The following is a 27,571-nucleotide window of genomic DNA, read 5'->3' as shown; positions in this document are numbered from 1 at the left end:
GGTTGAATTTTTAGTGAAATCGGAGACTTACTTAAATTTGCGAAATGTACGTTTTAAATTAACTCGGACACTACCTAATATATATATCCGATTGTACCTATACTCGAAAAATTATTGACCGCTACTAATGAGGATTTTTGTAAGAATGGGTTAAGAACTAGGTATTCACAGTAGAGGTTATACCTCTATGTATGTATAGTATAAATCTATTGATAATTATTAAATTATCTAAAAATATATGCGATATTGCAGGATTCTATACGATTTCAGTCGTCTCTCGTCATACATTGTCCACGGAGAAATAACTACGTTAAAAACAATCCTCTAATATAAACTATGATCACATTGACGCCGTGCCGCTTCACGTTTGTCATATTTCATACGTGGCGTCAAACTTTTCTCACATTGTTGTCGTATATACACCATCTGGCTCGATAATCTTTCTTTTTACTGGTTTTGTAATATCACAAACTAATTTATAAACTTTAAACTACACCTCTCTAACTTATTGTATAGGTATATAATATGTACACTGGCATTATTTAGTAATGGGTCGTTGTCGTCAATCGGCTGTGGTTCTTATACCATGTCTCGCGAATACGTGACACGCCTTTCTATTCTATATTTTATTATTCTGCTTTTGAGTACGGATCTATTACTTTTTGGTATTCCGGCACAGCGATCACAGCGTTTTTTAAAAAACAAAAAAAATTATTCAGTCACTACGTATGTTTCTTGAATATAAAAATAAAAACAAACAAGTATAACAACATACATACATACATGCATATATATACATACATGTCGTTGGCACGCAACAATAACATTTAAGACACTAGGACCCTATTAACATCGGGGCCGATCATATTTTTCAAAAATATTGAATTGCAATCAAATTTTGAGGATGTAACCATTGACCGTATTCAGTCAACAAGAATCAACCCTCAGTAATTTCTTTTCTCAACTTCAAGCATAATGACCGTTGGAATCGAACTTAAATCAGCAAATCAATCAACATGCCAACCAGATCAACACAAAGATGTGAATTAAAGTGAAATATCCAGAATAAAAATAAAATATTTAAAAACAAATATAGTTATTACTTATTAATACATTTTAAAAGTCCAAACCCAATTGCACGCCTAATATGCACCTACGTGATGCATACATCCCAATTTAAGACATATATTGTTAACTTTTGAGCAAAAAAATAAAAACAAAATGTCTAAGAATAGATTAATTACACAAATGAAGTACACACAATCTTTAATAATTACTTCAAAAGTTCCCAAAAAAGAAAACCCCAAACTAACGTTTTTTGAACAATAAATTTATTTATTTAAACGTTCTTCAATATATTATTTAACAATCAATAATTTGTATATTCAAGCAGAATTATGATAATAACCACTGTTATGAACCACGTTATTAATAATAACAAAAAAAAAATAATAATTACAAATAAACTCGTAAAAGCTATAAGATTAAATTCTCACTGTAAAAAAGAAAATTATAATGATAAATTTAGAAATGCTTGCAAATTCAGTAGTATGAAAATATGTAGGTACCATTATAAATAAAATGTATTACTTCTAGATTAAGTGGTATAATATAATATGTTCATAAAATAAATGAATCTATATAGGAATATGAAATAAAATATCCTAAAATAATTCAAATAAGTAAAAACTGTAATTGTTTTTCAATGATTTTGTTATAAAATGACTTCAGATAATGTAAAAAAATATTGAGTATTTCTTGTTGGAATAATTATCTACAATATCATCTAGTACCTATTATACAATTCAAAAGAATATTTTCCACTTGAAGTTTTACGTATGCAGCACCCTGCACGTCGAAAATTGTGTGTAGTGCCTGTAGTGTTTTTCTTTAAAAATTATCGTACGCCGCATTTTATATAGAAATTGCCATATAAGTAGAAGTAGTAAGTACATTATTATTATTATATGGTTTCATTTGAAATAAACAATATACGAGGACGACTCGGTGCGGTGGCCCGGAAATGGTGGTACCTTTTCATACAAAATGTTATGTGGATTATTAGTGTATACAGTGGAACCTACTTTGAGGTTTTCTTTATTAATACAAAATATCATTTCAGTTTTCAATAGTCATGTGAAACTGCAACTATCAGTTTGTTCTTGGGGGGTGGTGGTAAAGACTTAAATGTAGCAAAAACAAAAAAACTCTTCATATTCTAGGATAATTTCAAGTTTCAACATAAACAAACCAAAATGTATGTTAACATACTTAACATTTTCATATTTGAGTTAACTATTTAATATTTAACTGGAATGGTAAATATTAAACGCATCAAAACATGTTATAATAACGCAAGTTGTAAAATTTCAACAGGTTTGAAACTGTATTCGTGCTAATTCAATAATAAAATATACAAGTAGCGTATAATGTGACACAGGGGTTTCCAAACTTGTTTATTTGAGGCTCATATAAAAGTAAAACCTCGTCGTGTGACCAAGATATAATAGGTACACAATTATAATTTTTAGTTTTATAGAAAAGAAATGTACATTGAACATAATAAATTTAGTGTAAGCTTTTAACGATTGTTTCGGCATGTCGTTGTTTAGAGTAGTGTAAAGAAATTTTCAGATATTGCACAGTGTATTTGCCAAGTAGGTAATTAACACAAAATTATTGAAGTTATGTTTGATATTTAATGTAGGTTTATAATAATATATACACCATACTCGATAAAAACGAAATAGCTCATTATAAAATAGTTAAAACAACAAAATAACGAATGTGCAAAACTGCTAAAATTGCAATACACAATGTATCAGGAACTAAAAATGTCAATAATATAAATCATGGTTTTAATAATTTTGGGATCTTGTTAACAGTTCCTAATAGTTTTAAACTTAAAGGAGGAATCAAAAGCAAATACAAATTGGTGTATAAGGTAATACACAAGTGGAAAGATTCCCAAGAAATTAAATGGATAAGGATTTCCAAATTGTAAAAATTCAAAAACAGTACAACAAACAAAATATTATCTTGACCATTTGAAAGACATAATATATAATTATAACTATAATAAAGTAAAATTGTATTTAATATTTTTTCAGTTAAAATACTTGTAATTATATGTCAACGATAGAAATTATAGACACCGTAGATACTAGGCAAATGTGAGGCAGAATCAAATAAAATTAATTAATAAAGTGGCATTAAATTTTATATTTTTGACCGTATGAGATTAGGCGGTGTTCTAAGTCTCGTTTGGTTGAATATTTTAAAGTTTGTAATTTCAAAATGCCTTGAAAGGAGGGATGGAAAAATGTCGAGGGAGCAAAATATGTTCCCTGTACAGGCCACCTCGCTGCAGATTCGTGTGACCTTGTATGATATAGGGTTGGATATTATGGTGTGTGTGTATTCCTGTCCCCCCCCCCCCCCCCCAACACGTTTCAGTGGGTTGCCTCTGATGGATTGCTGCGTACGAGACACCACGGAGGATTAAGTCGTCTCGGTCTTAAAGATATATACCATATATACATTCTATACGTAGTATTGGTTATAACTTATAGATACCTCCTAATATATAACACGTGCCGCGGAGAAAAACGAACCTGAATTAAGTCCACAGGGAAATGACGCCGTTTTATGTATATCCGATATTGTATCGACGAGATGGAAACAAATCATTCGTACATCGTTCCCCGTTATAGGTACCTACCTACGCTTAAATCGAACGAGGACAAACGGTCGCGCGCATGTGCACTGTGCAGCGTGTGGGCTTGAAACAGAAATTCTATTTTATTATTTTTTGCACCTATAGGTATTCATAGCCTATATTATAATATAAATATAAATACACATAATAGTATAACAGTTTGTCGTCGGGTCGTCCAATTCATCGTTTGAATTTTGGAGTTCGATCCCTAAACTAGGTGACTGGAATTTAGTGGATGTTTACGTTTTGATATTAATCTACACTTTGAAATCATAAATAAATAATGATTATCGTTAAAATTTAAATCATCCCATTTAAATCTTATTATTTTCTTTCAGCAGTACCTATTATGTACTTGAAAACAAATTTGTACCACACATTTCTACCACACTATCTTCGACCATCTTCAAAATCTAAGACTGATAACTAGTAAAACTAATTAAAATATTAAATATCTTGAGTATTGAATATATCTATTATTTTCTGTATTAATTAATCACTACGAAGTTTTTTCAATCAAAATTTTGTTTTTAAAAAATGAAACGAAAAATCATACATAATATTATATTAATTAGCACCTATGTATAAACACAATATAGAAAGCAAATTCATGTAATCTAAATAAGCTCTTGTCCGCGCTAGGTAGGACATAAATATTCAAAGGCGATTTATATTAGAACAATATAGATATACCTGTATGGTATATAAGAAAGGGAAAAATACGTTATAGATATGAAATAGTTATAAATGTGATTATAGGAATATAATGAATAAATGACCATGATAATTAAAACAATAATTAATAACTCTATGATACCAATCTACCATAAGCGAACATTCTAGTTTTACATTTTTCAAAGTACCAATATAGTTGTATACTCGTCCATTAGGTTAAATTTAATAAAGCTATAACGGAAGTGGCGGAAATAAGCAATCCCCAACTGCAGGAGCATGAATACAACAATATCAAAATATTAATTTAATATGGTATAAAAATGTATGAATACAACTACGGGCAGACGCCCCTATAATAATATGGTGTATCCACCGTTAACCTCCACGCCAACCTCTACACCAACGGTAACAAACATAAATCTGTGCATGCAGTAAGTATGTGTGAGTATTTGCAGTGTAACATAATAATTGATATGATCATTAAGGATGGTGATGGCCCACATGGCCACATCGTGCCACTTCAATATTATCATGGTAGCTTACAGATAAGAGTACACCACAGTTGAAAATTTAAGTAATTCTTAAAGTCGGTCATGGATATAAAACTGATAATTTCGAGTTCAGAGTGATGAATGGAAGAGAACGGTAGGTACAGATCATACTCAATATCGCGTGATATATTTTCTACGTTGTACCTATCGACGGAAACCGAGTTTTTTTGTTAAAAATAACTAGAACAGGTTGATCCCTCCACTGTTCCTCAATATATTCTCCAAACCTTATATAATATTTGATATTACACATAACTGTAATATTTTGTATTATTAAAATAAAAATGTTAGTTGCCATAACAATCAAATTCGTAGAGATATAAGTATGTTGATGCTTTTTGTATAATATAGGGATACATTGTATATTCTAGGCTAACGATAATTTGAACAATTTATTTTACTAACTTACTAGGTAGTAGTAAAGAGGCTGATAAATTTAATTTAATTTCAGAATTGACATCAGCTGAACCTTTAAAGTATTTAATATTTATATTATATTTTAAATTAAAAAAAAATCCATTTCAAGTAAAAAATAATAATTTTATTTATTTCCGTTGTTTAACGCCGAATAGCGTTTGGTTTTATAGTTAGGTAATATAATTTAATATTTAGTTTCATATAATAGTCAACTTTTTGTAATACATTTGTTTTCCAAACTGTAACTTATCATCTATCATTCCCATCAGGCATTAGCAATACCTAACAAATAACTAATAAAAATGTAATGTAATGCATAATTTTTGAATTTTTGATTTAATAGGCACTTTATATTTATATTTACCTATACGTTAGAAAAAACACAATATCCATAGTTATAAATACTAATTTGGTCCTTTAATATAATATTATATAATATAATGAACTGAAATCAGACGTAGGTACTTTTTACGAGTGTTCCAACTTTGTGAAGTATATACATTAATATATTATATTATATAAGTAATACATATATACATATTACATACACACATGCTTTTGTGGAATTAAGTTTTTAAAATTAATTTTATTGTTATTAAAATCAATATAAATAATTGTACACTGTATTGTGTATTTGTGCGCTAATATTTGCCGGTTTAATTCAATTAGGTATTGATTTTATGTTTACGGTCTTGGAGAATGTATTTATTATTAGTCGTTTGTCTTTATTTAAGGCATAATTTATCATTTGACGCATTAAAAATAATGTTCAAATATAACATTGGTGTATTTTTGCGTCGGAAAAAAGAACCATCGTCTTGTAAAAAATATTACATGCAATTTAAACAATTGGACCCGTAAATAAGGACGAAGAAATAAAAATAAAAAATGTAGCAATGTAGCGAATAGGTACCCGATGAAAATCTTTTTTAAAAACTCTTGTTCATTTTTGGAAGCTGAATTTTTTCGCTGAAATAATTCATACATGTTCATACATTTTAAATATTAAAATTGTTTATATTATTAATCCTTGCCGAATGTTAGGTTAGGTTAGGGGCTTATAATGTATATGTTTTACGGTGAATGATAACATTTGGAAATTGACGTCAGTGATCGGTAACTAACATTAGGTTATCGTAATAACTAATCGTGATAACGTATTATCGTATTAATATAACGAACAATAATATACATTTCGTAAATAATTGTTTACCGTTGTTAATCATAAAATTAAATATGACACTTTTACCCGATCACTGCAAATTAATACGTTACTGAGTCCATTGACTGTCGGTAAATTATCTACGTAAATACCTAAAATTGAACATTAATTCCATTGAGTTTTGTTCATTAAATATATTACAAATAAATAATTAATATTGTTTATTTGTTTTCGCAAGACATAGGTATTATATGTACTATACTACTGTTGTGGTATTTGAAATCGCACAACAACTTTGTTGATTGTTTGTTTGACATTTTAGTTTGTCACTACACCCTGGTAAACTAGATCTCCTGTTAGTGGCGCTATACTAAAACCTGCATCTTCTCTATGCATAATTTATTTATGTTTAGAACTGAATTGAAATAAGTTGATGAAACTTTAATTGTGTGCACAATGTATGACCGAGTAGATATACAAATGTTTAAGAATGCCGTTGTCGGCACTTTTTAAATTGAAAATGTAATACAAGGGTCATCGTAAGTAGGTCATCCCAGATGGAACAAAAAAATCTAAAACATATATAAGCAACATTTTTGTTTATAGACATTTTAAGTTAAAATTTGGACAACATTAGATATTAAACAAATAATAACGATTTTCGTTATACTGTTGTACCTAATTCAAAAATATTTTTTGTGGGGTAAAGGAACAACATATACAATTGTGTATATAAAATATTATTTTATATACCTACACAATTATATTTTCAATACATTTAGAATAATTTTATGCTATTGCCTATTTAAACCACGAACCTATTAACACCACATTCTATAATGGTAAGTATAGGTATTGACTCAAAGTTTAATAATAATAATAATAATATATGATATAAATATTAAATATATTGGCACCATTATAATGATTGAATATTAACAATATAATAAATGCAATGTATTCGGCAGAAATTAATTCAACCTACCGTATTAGTTATGGTAAAATTAATTATCATAGTAGTAATATTACAGCAATATATCACAAAATATAGGTAATTAGTAATATAAGCTGACAGACTGTCTTCGCTCAGAATTGTATTTAGTACCTATGCAATGATTAATCATTGAATTCAAAGTTATCCCATACGGCATACATTACAGTGAATTACTCAATGGCGAGGTATACACGACACCAAGCAGTTCGATTACCTTATTTTTAATATTTATGTGTACAAAAAAAATATGTACATTTTATACATTAATACCACCTGTAGTCCAGAAAACTTTTATCTTACCAAAACATAATTTTCAACATTTTTTTGGAAATATAATCAGTATGAGCAAGTTATAAGCCTGAAGATACCTTTGTTTTAAAAAAAAATTACTAATTATATGTATAGGTGCCTCTAAATAATTATACATTTATGTAAAAGTGGAATACAGTAAATATTGAAGGGATAATTTAGACTTAATCAATTATATTTCAAATAACGTCTTTAATTGAAAAAAAAGCATGATATTAATAATCAAAATCATGTTCGTATTATCTATTTATATATTGGACTTTTGCTTTTAATAATTAACAAGATCATTATCGACCCAAAATGTTAGAAATATAATTTAAAATACAAAGGTAAAAAAATGTAATGTTGTAATTATTGTAGTTGGGGATACCATAAGGTCAACCCCTACAAACAAAGAGTTCTAGAGTCTGACGGATGTATTGTGTACCAGTCAAATATTTACATACGCATACTTATAATTCGTTACGACGTTTCACACGGACAGAGCATTGGCGGCCATCACCCGCTCAAAACGAAATATTACGCACCATATACACTATAATATTGTACATCTACCTCTATGAAATAAAGCGTTTTACTGTTATTATTATTATTACCGTGTCGTATGTACACGTGCGCACCGATATGCGAATTCCTCCGTCGTAACCGTGACCTACCTACATCACATTTTCCCGGAAAATTTGAAAGGGTTTGCGTAATTTTCCTAACCATGGGGATTTACGCGGGTCGTAAATAATAACAGGTTAAATGCGCCCCGTCGTCAACGTGACCCGTTCGTTAAACGTTAAATATAATATCATGGGCGACGCGAGAACCGACGAGGCTTAATAAATAATATTATAATATTATTACTGTTTTTGCGACTCAGTGATGGTTAATAATAACAAGTACGACAACTACAGTGTCCAAGTGTCATGAAAAATATCATGCAAAGGCGCGCACGACTATAGATACGCCGTTGCCTTTGCAGTTGGGTACGTCGGTGTTGTCATATTATAATATCATCATAATGTGCGGGTCGCAGAAAATTTATTTAACCATCGGCTGCACTGACATCCAAAAATCAATTTGACGGTTATTTAATACTTTAATGTACCTAATTTTATTTACAAAACGAGAGAGTAATAATTATGATTATTGTTATTATTTGGTTCATTTTGTGTCTATCCTCACCTTGGAGTCACATTTGATATTTTTGATGATTTTAGCTAGGTAAATATAGTTGTAATCAAAAAAAAATATTAACTGTAGCGATTTGAAACTTTTCACCATAACGTTTATAATTATTTTCTATAGGCTATGCGATTTTTAAAATGTTTTGACTAAATTTAAGCTATTTATATTACGAACATATTTACACTATTCTACAATACGTCGGTTTTTTTGTAACTATAATTCAATAACGAACATAATATATGATGTAGTATTTTAATAATACGTGGCATTTTAACGAACAAAATGTGTCTAACCCTACCTATCTTATTACTAATATAATTATATAAATATAAAGAAATTATAAAATATCCTTAGAAATAAAGGCGACACGCTGTATTTAATCAGAATCGATTTTCTAATGCAATAGTGTATTTTTGAATTCAAATTTAACACATCTATTTCAGTGGCTAACTCAATGATGTACCTTTACGCTTGAAAGTTGAAAACTACTATGGAGTATATCGACTTTCGTGTTTTTTTCTATTACGTTAACTGCCTGGAAAATAATACACAACGTCTTTCTATCTAGGTTGAGTTATATTTGTATATTTTGGGGTTATTTTATTGTTATGTCATTTGAAAGTTAATCAAACTAAGTATTAAAAATAGGTCACCTGATTTCGCTACAGTTTATGATATGACTGATTAGACTAACATTTTATTTTTAATATTCACTAGTTTAAGCGACCTATTTTTTTGTTGTGCTCCAAAAATGTAAGTAGTTTATATATAAATATTAAAATATATATTTATATATTATATAGTACCTAATACCTATATTCACACCCTACAATTGTATTAAAATATATACCTGAAACTTGTGTTCGAAGTTTTGTTGTTTCGAAATAGAAGTTACTACCTCAAATATAAATGTCAAATAAGTTTATTTAATGTAACATTGACAAATTACTTTGAGGTTTGGTTTAAGTTAGCTTAAAATGTCAATAATTAAAAGAAAATAATAAACTTAAGGTTTAACGATAATACAAAACGTTCAATGTTTTGTTAGGTTATAATAAATGTTGACATTTTGGTAAAAAGCTTTTGATTTTAATTTTTATATGTCATGTGGGAATTTTATAGTTGGTTTCTAGTAACCAATTAGTGAGCTTATAATGAAACAAGTTGAACAGTTCTTGGTTAACGTATAATGGAAGACCCTGGAGAGCAAAGAAATAGTATTGAACAACTTTTATATAGCAATAGCAGAATATGTTAACGACATAACACAGTTTAAACCAAATATTTACTTACGTATAAATTATAAATAATATTCAAAAATTAAAAATATTTTGAAAACGAGAATAATAAACAATACTGAAACTCGACGTTTGAAATATGAGGAGAATATATGTCATTTACTGCGAGGTGTGATAAAAAATACTCTGGTTTTTAAATAAAATGTTATTAATACAATAATAATCAAAATACACATTATTACCACTAACATATCTCCCTGAGATGCAATGTACTTCACATCCCTGTCACTTTCTTTTCCGCTTTTAAAAACACTTCTTGTAGGCACTAAGGGTAATGTCCTTTTCGTATTTTGTTTAAAGTAATAAATTGTTAGAATACTACGTCCCCCCCGAGCGTTGCTTATAACTTGGGAAACAAAAATAAATCGTATGGAGCTAGGTTAGGTATAAGTAAGGTGGTAGTGAAATTACTGGAGTTCCGTTTTTCGCTAAAAGATAAACGAGAAATGAACATTGATAAGGGCTAGGGATGCATCATTCAAGAACATTGTTTTCCCCATTATCTTGCCTTTTTTCCAATCTCTTCCCGTAATATTTTTATTACATTCTTCTGGCTACGTCTTCTGCTTTTTCTATAATAGTTAATCGACGGTTAGTTAATATTATTTCACTAACACGGGACACGGTTTCATTCGTTTTAGAGACGATAGATGGTACACCTGATCTTTAGGGTCTATAACTGATTTTCTACCTTCCTTAAACCGTTTAAACCACTCATAACGCGTTGCTCGTCCAATTCATCTCCGAAAACTTGCTGCAAAAGTTCAAAAGTTTCAATAGAATTTGTTCCTAATTTAAAACAAAATTGCACACACGCACACACTTAAATTAAGTCCATAACGAAATTTGCCATACGACTAAGACACGGTTACGAAAAAACGTCCAAGAATAAAAGTAAATAATGTTTTCGATTTCAAACTCTAATACTGTCTTAGAAGTTACTTTATAAAATAACATTATCGTCGCTATCCTTATTGATATAAACATTATTTACGCAGTCATATTACCATGATGTGTGTTTTTGTTTTCTTGTGTTGTAGTAGCCAGCGTCCAATATTTTAGATTGTGCGGTTTAAATATTGTCCGTATCGAAAATTCCTATACGTTCAAAATAGGTAACTAAATTAAACATAAATTACATTTTTTCGGTAATTGGTCCATTGGAATTAAGGGCTTGAATTTCATTTGGTTTGATTTTAGTATTTAAACTTTTCCATTGTGTTCAAGAAAAAAACGAAATATATCGGCTCAGAATTGTTTTAGAATGCGGTTGGAGAATACTGCACTTCAAACACACCCGTTCAAGTGGTTTTCTCTTGCTTGAAATGTGCATTTTATAGATTCTATTGTTACGATACGAATTTATGTCAAACTGTCAGAGGTTTATCATGACATATACTTTAGTATTGTAAAATGTAATGGACATTTGTGGATTGAACGACTTTTAAATTATTAAAAAAAGATGATATTAATGATTTTATTTTTAATTGGCTGATAAAATTGAGCTGTAAAAATGTATAATAATGAACATTTGAAATAATCTTATTAAACTTATATAATTAAATTTTGTATAGTGTTTATGAGAAACAAATGAATTGTTTAATAAGTTTTTTATAGTATATAGGTACATGGTTAAAATCATAAAATTATATAACTGCTATATTATTTCCATTGTAATATTTTAACTGCGATCTTGTACTCTGTGTGCACTAAATAATATGTCATATAGTAAACATTTGTATACATACATAAGGCATAGTGTAAACCTAGAAATATAATGAACAAGAGAGGTTCAGTTAGTGGGGGGGGAGATAAAATAAAGAAATACGGTTTAGATAAATTTGCTGTTGTTTTGCAAACTAAAAAAAAAAATCAATTATATTTGAAATTCTAGTCGCGTGTATTTAAATTTGTCATTAAATAAACTTTTACTGTTTTTGTTCAATTCGCAAACATGGTATTTGACTATAGGAGGGTTGCGGGTACTTACTATCTTATTTTTTCAATCAGTCGTAATTATTTACTGATCTGATTGTTTGGTATAATATAATATAATATATCAATTGTAATACGATCTCTACTGCCCCCCCCCCCCCCACATTGAGACGTTCAAGGATATAAGTCAAAGTATAAGTCAAATTTTGGTTTAATCTGATAGTTATTTATTGATTAAATCTCATTACCTGGCTACTTTTTCATATTTAGTTTTATTATTTATAACATAATCAAAAATAACTATAAAATTATATTTGTTTAGCAAAGTTCATATTTAATAGAAAGTTGAGAAGGGCATTTTTAATTGCTAGATTGGGAATATACTATTTTTAAAGTACTCTTAATTAATTATTGAAAAGGTTTGATTATATTGCAAAAACAGTTTTAATTATTTATGCCCTACATTAGGTTAGTCCATGTATAATAATATCATGCACAATATAATTTTGTAAAAAGAAAAAAAAACCAAGTTTTCCGAGAATAATTTGTACCAACCGCTGTAATAGAAAAATATGCTTAAAATATTAATTATTGATAATCATTAATAAATTAACATTCATAGCATTCGTTTGTATAGTATATGTTATAATTTTGTTATAAACCTCTAATGAGGCCAACAGTTATTAATTCAAAACACTGCTTGTTATGTTTCTAAAAGTAATCATTATATACTATTAAAGAATTTTCTCAAGTTTTCACTGATTATTTTAATTTTTAAATAATATCAATATTTTGTTTTACTGAATAATCTATAAGTTATTTTTTCAAAATGTAATTTTATATAAATAGTCATAAAGTTTTTTTTTTTTTTTTTATTGGGTAACCCGCGACAACATAGGCCATTGGGTGTGGGGAGGGCACTGTAGGTTTTTTTTAAATTGGGTAGGTTGGTACAAGTATGTGTTGAGTTTTGGCAGAATTTCTAATGGGGTACCCGTAGGTTTCTGCCGTGCCCCGGGTGCCCGATGGCGGTACTTGTTCTCCGGACGCCGTGACTTGCCCGAAGAAAAATGCCGCCCGCGGCCAAGGTATCGAACTCGGGTCGGCCACTCCGTCCCCCCAATCATAAATTTATAATATGATTTAAAATGTATTAGGTATATAATATATATTTATTATTTACCCGTAGAATAAATTTATTATTTGAGATTGCATACATATTAACTAAACACGTGTTCATATAAAGATTAATTATGATTATCTTAGTATAATTCTTAACACATGTATATTAACTAATAAGACTGCTCGGTTTATTCAAATTATTGATTTTTATTAAGACCATGAAACGTACATATTTACAAATTATAGGTATCGAATTTTCTCTTGAACGGTAATACACAATGGATTTAAATTATTAAGAATAGTTAAATTTTTAATATCGTAGTGCACTTTTGTGACTGCTTGATTATCTATATTAAAATACAGCTTCGAATCAAAATGTAATATCTATATGGCTATTATTTACGTGCAGCAATTGAAATGTACCGGCTACATTATTACTCAGTCGGTCAATGTACCTGATGTTTTCTATGTGTAACGATTATGATTTTTGTTGTTGTTGTATAGAGAAATAACGATGTTGAAATTATAAAGAACCAAAAGAAGTATTGTTCTCGCAACATCCACTTAGTTGTACACATAAAACTGTGTGTGCACATTTACAACTTAATACTAATTTAGACAAGACATAAAAACAACCCATTGTCAAACCAATGGGTTTACGGGGTTGTTCCGTTAATATCTAAAGTAAAATACAGTTTTATTTAATATGCTATAAAAATATGACGTAAACTATTTGGGGAACAATATTAAGTATCTATTCGTTTTTAATCTTGATTTGGTGTTTAAAAAAATTTCACATCACAAATTATTTAACCACCGAAAACTGGTAGTGATATTTTCGATTATTTGCCTTCCAACTAAAATTTTAAAGTAATATTTGTTTAGCTTCAATGGTTCCGGCATGGGGTTTAAACAGTAGAAGATGAGTATTTGTCCAAGGTCCAACGAATAAAACTAATTTTCTTTGGGGACATTGTGTATTCAGAAATCGATTTTCTCTCTTGGTATAATATATCATAGTATATGTCACTGGAATGAACATCACAAAAATAATATATAACAAACTACGACCACTGAATTTATAAATTTTTTTATGAAAAAAAAATATATATATTCGCAGTTCGTCAAAACCCTTTAAATATTATGTAAGAATATCGTTTTTTTTATTGTTTTATCCAAACCAAAATAGAAGTAATATGTTATATTACAATATTTAATAAACACTTTATATATTTTAATATTTATATAACTTCTAATTTGGTTTACAGCGATCTAGTAGCTATAAGGTCATACTGTACGATGTAATGTAGGTATGCGTTTTTCTCAAGACCTACCTTGGTGACCCTTAAATCAATATAATTTAGTGCGTATGTGTTTGAGCATATATTATCATGTTGTGTATGGTATATTGTGTATAAATGGGCATTATTATTCTAAAATGCAAAGTTCAAGGCTTTTGATGTCTTACCCCAGTTTAAAAAGTTTTGGAACAACATAATTCGATAGTTTGAATAACTATAATAATGTATATTACAGTGGAAAGCGTTGGCCCAGTTAAAAATGCGATGTAAAATGGTTTCAAAAGAAAGTCGTCGAATGCCATTTTTTGCCTGACGGTTTTCGCTGAAATTTGTCAATCATCGTTTTATATATTATATACAAATAAACAGACGAATTATAATTACATGCAGGGTTTATCGAATGGCGTTTGTTAACGTTAAAAAGTAACTAGACCAAACCGATATTTAATTAGGCCACATTATTTTTTATAAAAATTATGCCACTATACTTGTAGGTTGAATACCGTGCTCCTCAGGGGCGGATCCAGAGTTAGGAAACTGTGGGTCAGGATATTTCAAAGGGACACTTATTAAAACCAGATTATAAATCTATACTTGTGTACTAGGTATATAAAACAAAAAAAAAATTGATTTACATATTTTTTTTATACTGTATGTGTGTTTATTTGAGGGACTAAGTGTCCAAATACCCAAGATCTGAAAAGAGGCCAATTTGATCAGAAAATGTTAACTGTGTCATCTGACCTCCTGAACCCCCCTTTAGGTCAGCCCCTGGTGCTGCCTGTTGAGCTTTCAAATGTATGTTTTTAGTATATTTGATCGCAGTAATACTAGTTTTAAAATTATAATCATAGTAAATGTGTTTGAAAAAGAAATTGTTTAATATATAATTTGTTTGATTGAAAGCATAATAGTTGGATTAAAAATTAAAAAGATGGGCAAGTGGGTATCGTACTGTTGTATAGTAGGTTACAAGTGGTCACTGTAATGGATGGTGTTAAATTTGAATTCAATGATATAATATCATTGTATAAGAAAAACGATTCCAAGAGAAGACAGTCAATCAGCCTATGCTATTATATTACTAAGTATACTTGATGATACTATTATGAATAATGTAATTTATTTACCAATTTACATGGAACCTTGTTTGAAATTTTTTATCCTTAGCTATAAAAAATGAACATTTTATACATTTTTAACTACAAAATCATTTTTAAATTTTAAATTTGATAAATGTTGTCAAAATTTGAACTTTAAATGCTTATAAACAAATGCGTGTCTATGTACTTTTAATATTTTTAACTGCTATTATAACAATATATAGAGCCTTGCATTAAATTTTACTGTCCTAAAGGTGATGACAGTCACAAAAAAATAATTTAAAAAACACACATCATTGTAATATCAATACATTCATCGCTCCGCTCAGAATCTAAAATATGAAATATTTGTAACTATACATCAACTTATAGACATATATAGTAGTTCTATATTATGCTTTTGCGCTAAATAAGTTATTTCCAATTATTACTACACGAAACGTCACAGTAAAATAACGATATATATTCATGGACGCATTATTCGTTGAGGGAAAAATACATAAACAAATCTGAGTTTTACATACGTTTACACAAAAATTAAATTGCATAATTATATTAAATAGTATTTTTACTTTAAATTATTGTCGTTTCTGTTGGTTTAGTTTTACATGTATTTACTGTTTACACTGTTATCACAGTACGGCTAAATTAGTTAAAAGGATTTAGTTAGAAGTAAACATAATGCCAGTATAACGTTTAAAGGTTTCGTTTAATGTTTTGTATTTTGCATGGCGTCAGTACCCTTTATAATATAACCTTTATATTAATAATTATTTTATTTTTATGGTCTTATTATTTAAATATATATATAATAGGTATATATTTTTTTGATGTATTTTGTCGTGTTAGACAATATTTGTCAATTTTTGTTGACATTGTTTTTGATACACAAGAAAATAATGGTTCATATCTTTTTGTAAGCGCGAAAATCCATATTATTACAATTCTAGTTATCCAATGTTAAGTAAATTTATAAAAGTTTATTTATATAATATAATATTTTGTTATTATAATTTATAAGTAAAAATTTAAAAAAATTGTAAAATATAAATATTTTGTAGATCAACGATTTTTCTAGTCTAACTGGGAATTAAATATTATATTATAATATTTCTTTCAAAAACTCATCATAACCAAATGTAGACATTTTAAAAAACGCATGGATTAATAATGAGGTTTATAGACATTTATTTTTAGTTTTCAGCAAACAAGTAATTTTTGGATAAACAAAAATATGAAATTGGACAGGATAATAGATGCATAATTTAGAGTTGTTAACGATGTGTACGTAAAATAATGTTTTAAAAAGTTTTCATTTTTAACTTGGCTTGCACATCGAGATTATTTTTTTTTTACCATATTTGGATGCCAATTGTTATCTAAATCAAGTGTAATTTGTCAGGTAAGTCATAAAAGCACTTTCGTAGGAGACAAAAATCTTCTTAAAAATTCCGTTTCATAATATATTTGTATATTTTAGTCTTAATCACAAAAACAATTACTTTCTAAAAGTTTTATAATATATACATATGAACATAGTAATATGAATAATTTATATTTCTTCCAAGCTCAATGCAATAATTGTTAAGTGCACAGTTAATATTATTGTGTAATCAAAGATATTTCTCCAGTTTGTGTGGGTATACCAAGATAGTTATAAGGAGACATGACAGGTTATTAAAATTCAAATGGGCTTCTGTCCAACTGTCCAAGTATACTATCAACAGCGTTTAGTTCGATTTTATTTCAATGCAATTTATGCGAATGAGAATTCAATGTGTCATGTAGGTATTCAAAACGTAGCACATAAATATATTATATGAACACACTTTATTATTATACAATCGAAATTGATGTACCAATAAAAAATTGTTAAATAATTAATTATTTCTTATGAATAGTAAAAATAGCTCCATTTCAGCAGTATTCATATCTCAATGTCAAACGAAATTATAAGTACTATTAAGCAAGTAGTTAGTCAAAACAATTAAAATGTAGAACACGACGAAGTGAAAAATTATTTATAATAACCAAGTTACGTATATATTGTATGCCCTATCCATTTAACATTTTACAGTTATATTTGATTTTTTGAATCGATAAAATCAAATTCTAAGGTTGTCTTTATTTAATGTGAAATTTATCATAAGAAAAATAACTATTCACCTATGTGCAATGTTCAATGATTATATTTTATTATTTATAGTATATAGTTTACACAAACGTGTCTAATAAGTAGGTACTGAATATAATATTTTAACAAAATCACTAATGATTTAGATTTTCTTAATCCTTGATTTTATTCTTGCAGACTGTAAAAAGCGTGATAAATATAGCTACCTATCTTTGTGAAAAGAAAAAAAAGTATGGTATTTATTATAATACCGGTAAGTATACCTATTCAATAAATCAGATGATAAAATATAAATATATTGTAATATTTGTAATTCATAGAGAGACTTTTGGAGAGATGTTGTAGAAGTTGGAGAAGCTGTGAAGATGGAGTCTAGAAAATCAATTCATTACCTACTACTCACGAATCAAAATCAAACAGTATAAATACGAGTAGGTACCAATTAACACTTATACAATTTAAGACGTACTAATCAAAGACGTCAATCAAAACGAAGCAAACACATACTGAAAAATTGATAGGTACATCCGAATCAATTTCATTAAACCGTACTAATTGGTAAAATTGTTACGGATAATATTTAAAGATACGTTTGTGGATTATCATTATTAACGTTATCCTTAAATCGATATTAATATATTGAAATTTTAACAAAAAAGACATTCTACTTTTAAATACGAAATTTCAGAGGTGTTCTGTCATTCAAATATTCAATAATGTGAAAACTTTAAAATTGAAACGATAAAAATAGAAAAACACATTAAAAAAATGTTTGTCTTGTAAAGGGTTAAAAAAAATTTACAATACCGTTAATATTTTTTGAAAAAATTATCTAATTCAGAATATTATTATATTAGGTACCGTAAATAATAATAATTTAATTTTTAAAAATATTATTAGTATGGTTTGATAATACCTACCTACCTATATTACAAAAATAGGTTATCCACATTAATTTGAATTAAAATTATACCTATAGTTACTTATAAAAAAAAGTATTAAGTTTATGCACTATATAGTTATAAAGTTTCATAAATTGAAAATAATTAAACAAAAAAAAATTTAATTTCCTAATTGAAGAACGAATTTAACAGTGTAATATTAAAGCAAATATGATTGATTATTTTAAAAACTAATTTTTAGTTTGATTTGAAAAACGCATCGTTAAATCATTGATATAATTAAAAATTTATATTTTAAGTGTTAGAAATAAAAAAAAATGCAAGATTAACCAACTTTTTGTATGCTGTATTGTATAATAACTGTCGAAAAACTGAATAAACTGCTTATTGATTTTTATTCAAAAATAATAAGATCACAGTTAGTTATATTAAGAACGAGAAACTGTTATGAAATACATAAAACATTAACCACAGTTCTGACTTCAGAATGTTAGAAAGTAAGAGGAAGTTTGTAAATGATAACAGTCGTCTTTATATTGCCAAAACAGAAATTTTCAAATGAAAATATTTTTGAAATTTGTTATCAAAAATAACATTCAGGTAAATTATAATTATTATAAATCATTAAATACGTCAGATTAAACAACACGTATGGAAATCTAGCCAGTCATGTATATGTTACCGGAAATGTTGACAATTCAGGAAATGATGACAATTCATAACAGCGGAAGGAAATTATATCATTGCCTTGAAATTGTCTCCATCTCCGTAGTTTATTAGGCAATGTTATCACGTATAACTTTGTATTATTATATATTTAAGGATATATTGTAAATATAAGTGATAGGTAGTAAGTATATAAAAGTTTCGCACTTTCAATGTTTGACCGTACAAAGTGACCTAGAACCGGCGATTAATGCCGATTATGATGTTGCAGGTCATGTGGGACCAGCTTTAAAATGTACCTAACTATTAGAACCATAACTAACTCGCAACATGCTAAAAACAAGCTAAAAACCATTATACTGCCACTATACTGTAAATATTTTCCGGTAACGTTTATCTATATTATAAAAATAAAAAAAATATTTTCATCGACAGTACTTTCTACAAATGTGAATACTAAAAATGTAGTAGTGATGAAATGGAAAGTTTACTAGAAGTACGTCAGAAACGTATGTAACTATAAATGCCAAAGTTCAGAAGGAACTGGATGAATTGAGCCGTGAGTAATGGAGTGGAGTTAACTTTGTAAAAAAAGTGTGAAAGCCAATATTATTTTTTTTATTTAAAGGACTATTTAGTTATAAGCTGTTTCCGTGTTAACCATCCTGAAGGTTAAATGAGATTTAGCAGCTTTTAAGGAAAATCCAGAAGAGTTCATTGCCCAAAGAGTCGATAATCCCGTAAGAAATAAGTAATCGAAAACTAAAAGTCTCTTTATGATTATTGTTGGTAGTGTAACAATAGATGCATTGTAGTGTGTATGATCTGAATAGTTACCGTAAATATACTAATACTATTCACAAAAAGAGCAGATTCCCTGTTGTAACTTAAGTCATCAAACAAATATTCTGATGAATATTTTGAGTTAGTTTGTTTAACAGGTTAGTTTCATATTAACAGCCAACATTGAGTTATAATTCAGGAACTAGAACAATTATTTTCAATTGAATATACTATAGATACGTACAATTTATTATAATACTTAAATAAATCACTTTAAAAAAAATGGTCCAAACTATTAAAATAAAAACATACCAGCACTGTAAGAGTACATACTTAAAATAATCTATAATTTTTAAATTCATGTAGTTCTTATAGGTACAGTAAGAGGTTTTCTTTAAACATGGTAAACCTTTTTTATTACATTTTCATACTAAAACATTTTCATATAGTAGGTTCTTCAAAAGGTATGCAATTTACCAAAGTAGAAAATTCGTTTATGTTAAGTACAGAAAACTACAAAACAAAGGGAAAAGTATGAAAACACAATTTTATATTTAAGTAAGCTAAAATAAATATTTATATTTTATTTTATTTCATATCACTGTCATAGTGATTTTGATAACTATTAGAAATAATACATTTTAAAATATTATAAATTTTAAATGAAGATTGTAATATGTAAATAAATATTTCTTAATAATAATTATAGATAGGTTCCTAGTCAAGATTTGTGACACCATGAGACTTTGAAAGAGGTCATAATTTTTTTTATACACTTGATGTATATATATATTTTTTATCTATTTCTGAATCGTCATAATTACCTATTAGTATTAATATATTAATGTTTATATCATTAAGTAAAGTATGAATTCAGTAATGTGTTCATTAGTGTGTTACACTATGTTATTATAGTTACACTTTTTATTCTTAAAATAACATACATTTCCTTCTAAAATGTATTAGGTACAACTATATTGTTGGTTATAATAAGATAAAATTTAAATATTTAAAAAAATAAATGTATACACTTTAAAAGGAGGTTTATTATGTATGTAATCTGTATTAACGGTTTGTATACGCTTTTGAATAAAAATATGGAACACATTAATGTAGCCATTACAGAGATCAATGATATGAGATTGACTATCAGTTCCGTACTTTGTTTTCCTCATAATTTAATGTAGGTACAGTAAGCTTAATATTTTAATAAAAAAAATGTTGTCTTCAGATAAAAAAAAAGAAATCTACCAAATAGTGTATAAAAAATACACACCTAAAATGGGCGTAGTACTATATTGACCTTAGACCATCGATGTTAATGACAAATGAGTAATGACAACAGACACGTAAAAAAATAAAAAAAATAATTTCAACAATTTTTTACTAGCAATTTCACGGTTATCTTAAAATCTTCCACTGTCAAGGTCAATTCAAATATATAATCGTTTTTTTTTATACCTACCTACTTAATACAAAAAAAGTACCTATAATTTATTGAGTGAAGAAATAATTATAAGATAAATAATTTCTTTGGATTTTCCATAATGCTATGAAAATACTACCTATATCAATTGAAAATATATCTGAAGATATTCAGTAAAATTGGATTTTTATTTTATTTTAATCTATAAGAAATTAATATAAAGCATTTTACAAAGTTGTATTGGTTTATGAACTTTACATTATTTTATGGCGATTATAGTTTTTTTATTAGCTACTCTGCTATTAAATAACAAATAAATAATTTATAAATCATACAAATTATTTGTAATGGTTATTCGTTATTTAAACTATTGCTACACATATCATGCAAAAACAAATTAAAACAATTTCTGTAAATGCAACGGAAACAGGAAAAATTATGTTGGATTCATTAAAATAATTTAATAATTAATTTTTTTCGTAAAAAATTATAATAATTTACCGTAAACTTGAATGGTAAAAAAAATGTAAATACCTTGATTATAATAATGGATAAATGGTTTGATCGTATTTTACAAGTTGTATATATTATAAAACATAAGATTTTGTAATCTCTGTAATATACAGCTTCGTGTTAATCTTGCGAAAAAAAAAAATGAATTAAAGTGGTCACCTACCTACTAGATATAATGTGCGCATTGCGTGTACACACATTTTGAATTATTTAGGTTCCATAAAATAAATGATAATAATAATATAGGTGTCTTAACTCACAATATTATTTTATATCACGGGGGTTTTATGAATAATATTATTATTATTTATTAGGGTACGCAATAATAAAAATTAATTTTTCTAAGTTTGTTTTTTAAATTTTAATCAGTTAATTGATTGTAAAAAACAAATTTATCTACTAATAATTGGTTGAATAATTTTTGTACACTAACAATAACATTTTCTATAAAATAAATTGGTTTATTACACTACAAGATGTAACAGAATCATTGCAGTATAGGTACTATTTGTAGAATCTATAGTTATACATTTTAAAATAATTGAAAAACTATAGTTGAACTAAATTAAATTTGCTAAAATTATAACTTTCATACATTTCCTTCAATCAACATTTTTTAGAATCAATGGAAGTGCTTTTAAGTTAATTTTATTGCTAAATTCAATATTGATTTGACTTTGGATGGTTATTATGCATTGACATTATTATAATTTAAAATTGATATTACAACAGCTTAATTTAATAAAATATTAGTACTCGTGTAATAAAACAAATTGGAATACACTCAATCGGTGCACAAATAAATGATCATAACTCGTTTTAAAAACACAGCTATGTTGCATTTTAAAATTTGAATATATATTTAATTTTTATAAATCACTGAAAACTATAATTTTACTTTATAATGTTACTTAACACGATTCCCAATAACATCTATTTGCCTTTTTCCAATATTATTATGATTATCTTCTTTAACTCGAACGAATGGATATGATTTAATAATAATAATAATATAACAAAGGTTTTGGTGAGTGAATTTAACTGTAATGTATTAAAGTATAGTAATATACCTAGTTACTACCTTATTATGCATTTATAAAATACATTAAAAGTATTTTAAGTTATAACCAAGCATCTAATTATTCACTGACAACTAAAATATGTCTCTCTCAAAATACCTTTCTCATTTAAGGAAGAAATAAATGTACTTGTCAAAACTAAAATGCATTGATATTTTGAAAATGATGAATAATTTTAGGTATATTTTCCCCAAATACAATTATAAAAAAGTTTCTGCTCCAAATGTAGAGACATAATACTCTGAGAAATCTGAGATTTGATCCATACCTATATGTTTTTAATTAATTACTGAAATAAATTATTGTTCTCATTTATTGAAATATGATGGACATATATGGATGAAACAATTTAAATGTTACTGACTAACAGTTAGCAGTGACTGGTAACTACAGCTAAGAAAGTATGGTCAGACATAACGATTATTGTAATATGTTTATATATTATAGTGTAGTGTACCTATAATATAATAGCATACAGAAACATAAAACAATGAAAAACATTTTTCTTGTACAATAGTATAAATAATAATCAATTATGAACCTAATCCTAATGTTTTCCTGAAGCAAACAAAAAATATAACAAAAGTAGGTTAAATGGGTCAATAACGAGTGGTTGTTTTTCTTATAAAATACTTGCATTTTATGCATTACGCATTTTCATAATAACCTTAGGCCTTAGGGTACAAATTTTAGTTTGTTTATTTTATAAAAATTATGAGTATCTATAACCTTTTCTTCTAACTTATAATAATTCAAGTTTCACAAACTCCCTTAACTGTTAAACATAATGTAGGTACTTTTATAGTGTTAAGACCAATATGTAACATTATTACAGGTTAATAACCTCAGACGTTGAAGCCTGATCAACCCGATAAAAATATAATAATAATAATAATAATACGAGTATAATGATAAAAATATTATATAGGTAGTGATGTTGCAGTTATCTCAATCCATTCTCGGTGATTGATTATGTTTTGACATGTAAAATTATAGATATTTTTTCAAACTCCTTACGTCGGTCGACTGTTTAGTCAAAACTAACTTATATAGGCAGGGCTGGGCAGTGTATCAGATAGGTACTAGTATTTGATATACGTATCTGAGATACAATATTGTATCTTGCATCTTGTATTGTGTATTTAAATACTTTTTTCGACTTGTTTCTAGTATCTTTTTATGATTAAGATACTAGATACATTCAAAAATTATGTTTTATTTATTTTTCCTTATTGCTCCATAGCAAATTTTGAAATTTGTAGTTAGTAATTTCAAATTACCAGTTTGTAATATTAGATAATAATAATCTAAGTTAGATTAAAGTAACCGGTGTCTACCGTCACGTCGGACTGGCGATAATATATTAATATAAACTATAAAGTGTCACATATTAAGCGATCGAGAAAAAAAAACGGATTCTAAATTGTATGTATTAATGAATTAGACTGTATAGTGTATAACAAAATTGAATCCCATTCATGTGAAGAGTCAGAAGAGTCTTTTGTTGTTTTTTATTCTGAACCAGACCTGTCAGGATAGCAGACAAGTAACCAACTTGAATTCATAAACTTTTTGAATGATGAAAATAAATCACTGAGTTGCTTAAATAACTATCCAAAAATAAAATTATTATATATAAAGTATAACACAAGCCTAACGGCTTCAGCTGCTATTTAACGGCTATTTGTATTTGCTGGGTTTATTCATTCTCCATGCAGATCTAGCATGTCAAAAGAAACTTTTAAAAAATTAGTTTCATTAAAAGGTCACCAAGAGTTTTTTTTTCAAAATATGGAATATAAATAAAATTTAAACATTTACTAGTTAATAAACATTGCACATTTACAAATATATATTTTTTTTTTGTATCCAAGGTTATTTAATTTAATAGTTAATAACTAACATTGCTAATTTATAAATATATATTTTTTATTGAGACTAAGATAAATGAATAAATAAATAAATGTGAATAAATGTATATAGTATCTTGTATCTTATATGTATCTCAGATACATGTATCTAATATCTGGTATCTTTAAAAAATATTATAGTATCTTGTATCTTGTATTTAGATACTAATTATAAATGTATTTTGTGTCTTGTATTTAGATACTTTGTTTGAAGTATCTTGCCCAGCCCTGTTTTAGGTCGTTTGCCCTGTTTGAGACAACGTTAAGATTGGGCTTAAAATACATATTATATTGCATTTTCACATGGTACATTGACACCAATACGTTAGTCTAATAATATAAGGAATTTAAAAATGTTTTACAAATTTAATGCAGAATTGAGTTAGAAAAAATTGTTTTCCAAATCGTTCTAAATATTTCTAATCACTTGTGGTAATATTAAAATTAATATAAGAAACATAATATGGTAACTATATAACACATAAGGTACATAATATTTTTAAGTACTTCCTTAATTTTTAATTTAAATACAGTTACTAGATTTTAGAGACATTATCAGAAGTAGAAAAAGTATTTAAAGTACTTAGGTAGCTACTACGCCCAAGTAATTTTTACAATTATAAAATACGTATTTGAGTACTTAAAATGCAATTAAATACTATTGCTCACTTTTATTCTAAAAGTGTATTACAAGACTGTTAAAATGTACTAATATTATATTTTTAAATACAGGCTTTGGAAAGCGTGAATAAAATTTTATCAATTCACTCCAACGTTAATACCTTATACGAGTATAATTTTCCAAATATTTCATGAATAAAAACCAAATACCTAATCAATCGATAAATTGAGTGATACTTAATTTCAGCAAAAAAGATATGGTGGACTTAATATTTACTTTCTGGAATTTAAATTCAAACATGATGTATACTACCTACGTCATTACAAAAATATTATGACAATAACAAAAACACCCATTGAAATTATTAAAGAGTCTATCGGAATGACTTTATCCGTCCAGCAGGAATAACCCGAAAATGTAATGTAGAAAACAAAATAGCCGTCAAACAAAATTTGTTTGGATTGTGCAATGGACGTGTGCGTATCCTGTTGCGGTTTACTCTGTACCTGTAATCGTGTAATTGTATGAATGTTGTTTTTCACGTATCGACAACAGCAATAATGACGTTGATAACCTCTGCTGCTGCAGCAGAACCCGCGAGCAACGTTTCGCGAAAAACGCACTTCCGGCACTTGGATTTTTCTTACAATAATATAATAATAATTTTTTTTCGCATTCATACAACAATGAAAGGTATAGTACAACGGCAACACGAATGACAATAACAACAACGACAAGTAGGTATCGGGTTCTTACACAAACGGATTTGACGTGAACGGTTCCTACGCGTATCGTCCGGCCGGCGTGTCGAGCGTTAAGCTCGGTGTCGCATCGAGGGGATACTGAACAATGAACGCCACCGCCGTCGCCGCCGTCCCGTCAGGGATGTAAAATACGCGAAACAAAAATGGGACGCGAAACGACGGCGGGCAATTGCGGCGCGAATTCGACACGTACCTACTTCAACGTCTTCGACCCCAAATACACTGTGGCTGTGCCGTCCACTACGACTGCAACTGTACCCGTTATAGCCGGCCACGTCTTTGGCCTGTACCTGAGTTCCATCGTTTTATAACTCATCGAGTTGTGTGAGTTCGTCGGGGGGCCGCGTGCCGATGGTGGGTATACACGGCTAAACTGAGAGCTCTGTCCCTCACACTCATTATTTCACGTTTTTGAGATAATTTCGTTAAAAAACAAATTTTTTTCTAAATTATTTAATATTTCTTATTATTATCATTTACGCTTATCGACTTTTTTTTTAATGACAGTATTCATTTTTATTTTTCAATTCTATATTCTAAAGCAGAATGAATATTTTTTAGAGTACTCTGGTACACAGAAATCGAATTTTAGACGATTATTTTATAAGTTATAAATATTTCAAGTTTAGATGAGTAGAGTAAATTTACATACAGGGGTTACACCGTTTTTTGCCTATACTGCAAAATGTTGGTTCACTACTCCATTTCCCTAAAGCTGAAATAGTTATAAATTATAATTACTATGCAACTTGTCAAAAATTTGATTATTATAGATCAAAACACTCCAAATATTATTCTACCTCGGAATATGAAATAAAAATGCATATTGCAAAGAGTAAAAACTTATACAATTATAACGATAAAAAAAGTAAAAATATAGTTTTTTTCCAAAAATGTTGCTTTGTAACGACTTTACATGAATTAATAAAAAATAATTATGTATAAGAAATATTTTCTTTACTTAATTTGTAGGTTAGGTTAAAAAGTCAAAAATAAATTAACTTTTTAGCT

At 27.7% G+C, this 27,571-nt stretch overlaps 1 protein-coding gene across 2 annotated transcripts in view; it reads right to left on the bottom strand.

Annotated features, from left to right (window-relative positions):
• The window catches only part of LOC132948712 (glutamate-gated chloride channel alpha-like), a 102,565-nt gene extending 75,938 nt beyond the window's left edge, over nt 1-26,627 (bottom strand). For both annotated transcript variants that reach the window (XM_061019322.1, XM_061019321.1), the window contains exon 1: nt 26,303-26,627. The gene's annotated coding sequence lies outside the window, so the exon portion shown is untranslated. The remainder of the gene's footprint in view (nt 1-26,302) is intronic.
• Between the last annotated feature and the right edge of the window lie 944 nt (nt 26,628-27,571).

The sequence above is a fragment of the Metopolophium dirhodum genome, chromosome 7, assembly GCF_019925205.1.
Source record: "Metopolophium dirhodum isolate CAU chromosome 7, ASM1992520v1, whole genome shotgun sequence".
Taxonomy (NCBI): Eukaryota; Metazoa; Arthropoda; class Insecta; order Hemiptera; family Aphididae; genus Metopolophium; species Metopolophium dirhodum.
The sequence above is the reverse complement of the archived record's forward strand: the minus strand, read 5'-3'. Positions and strand labels throughout refer to the sequence as shown.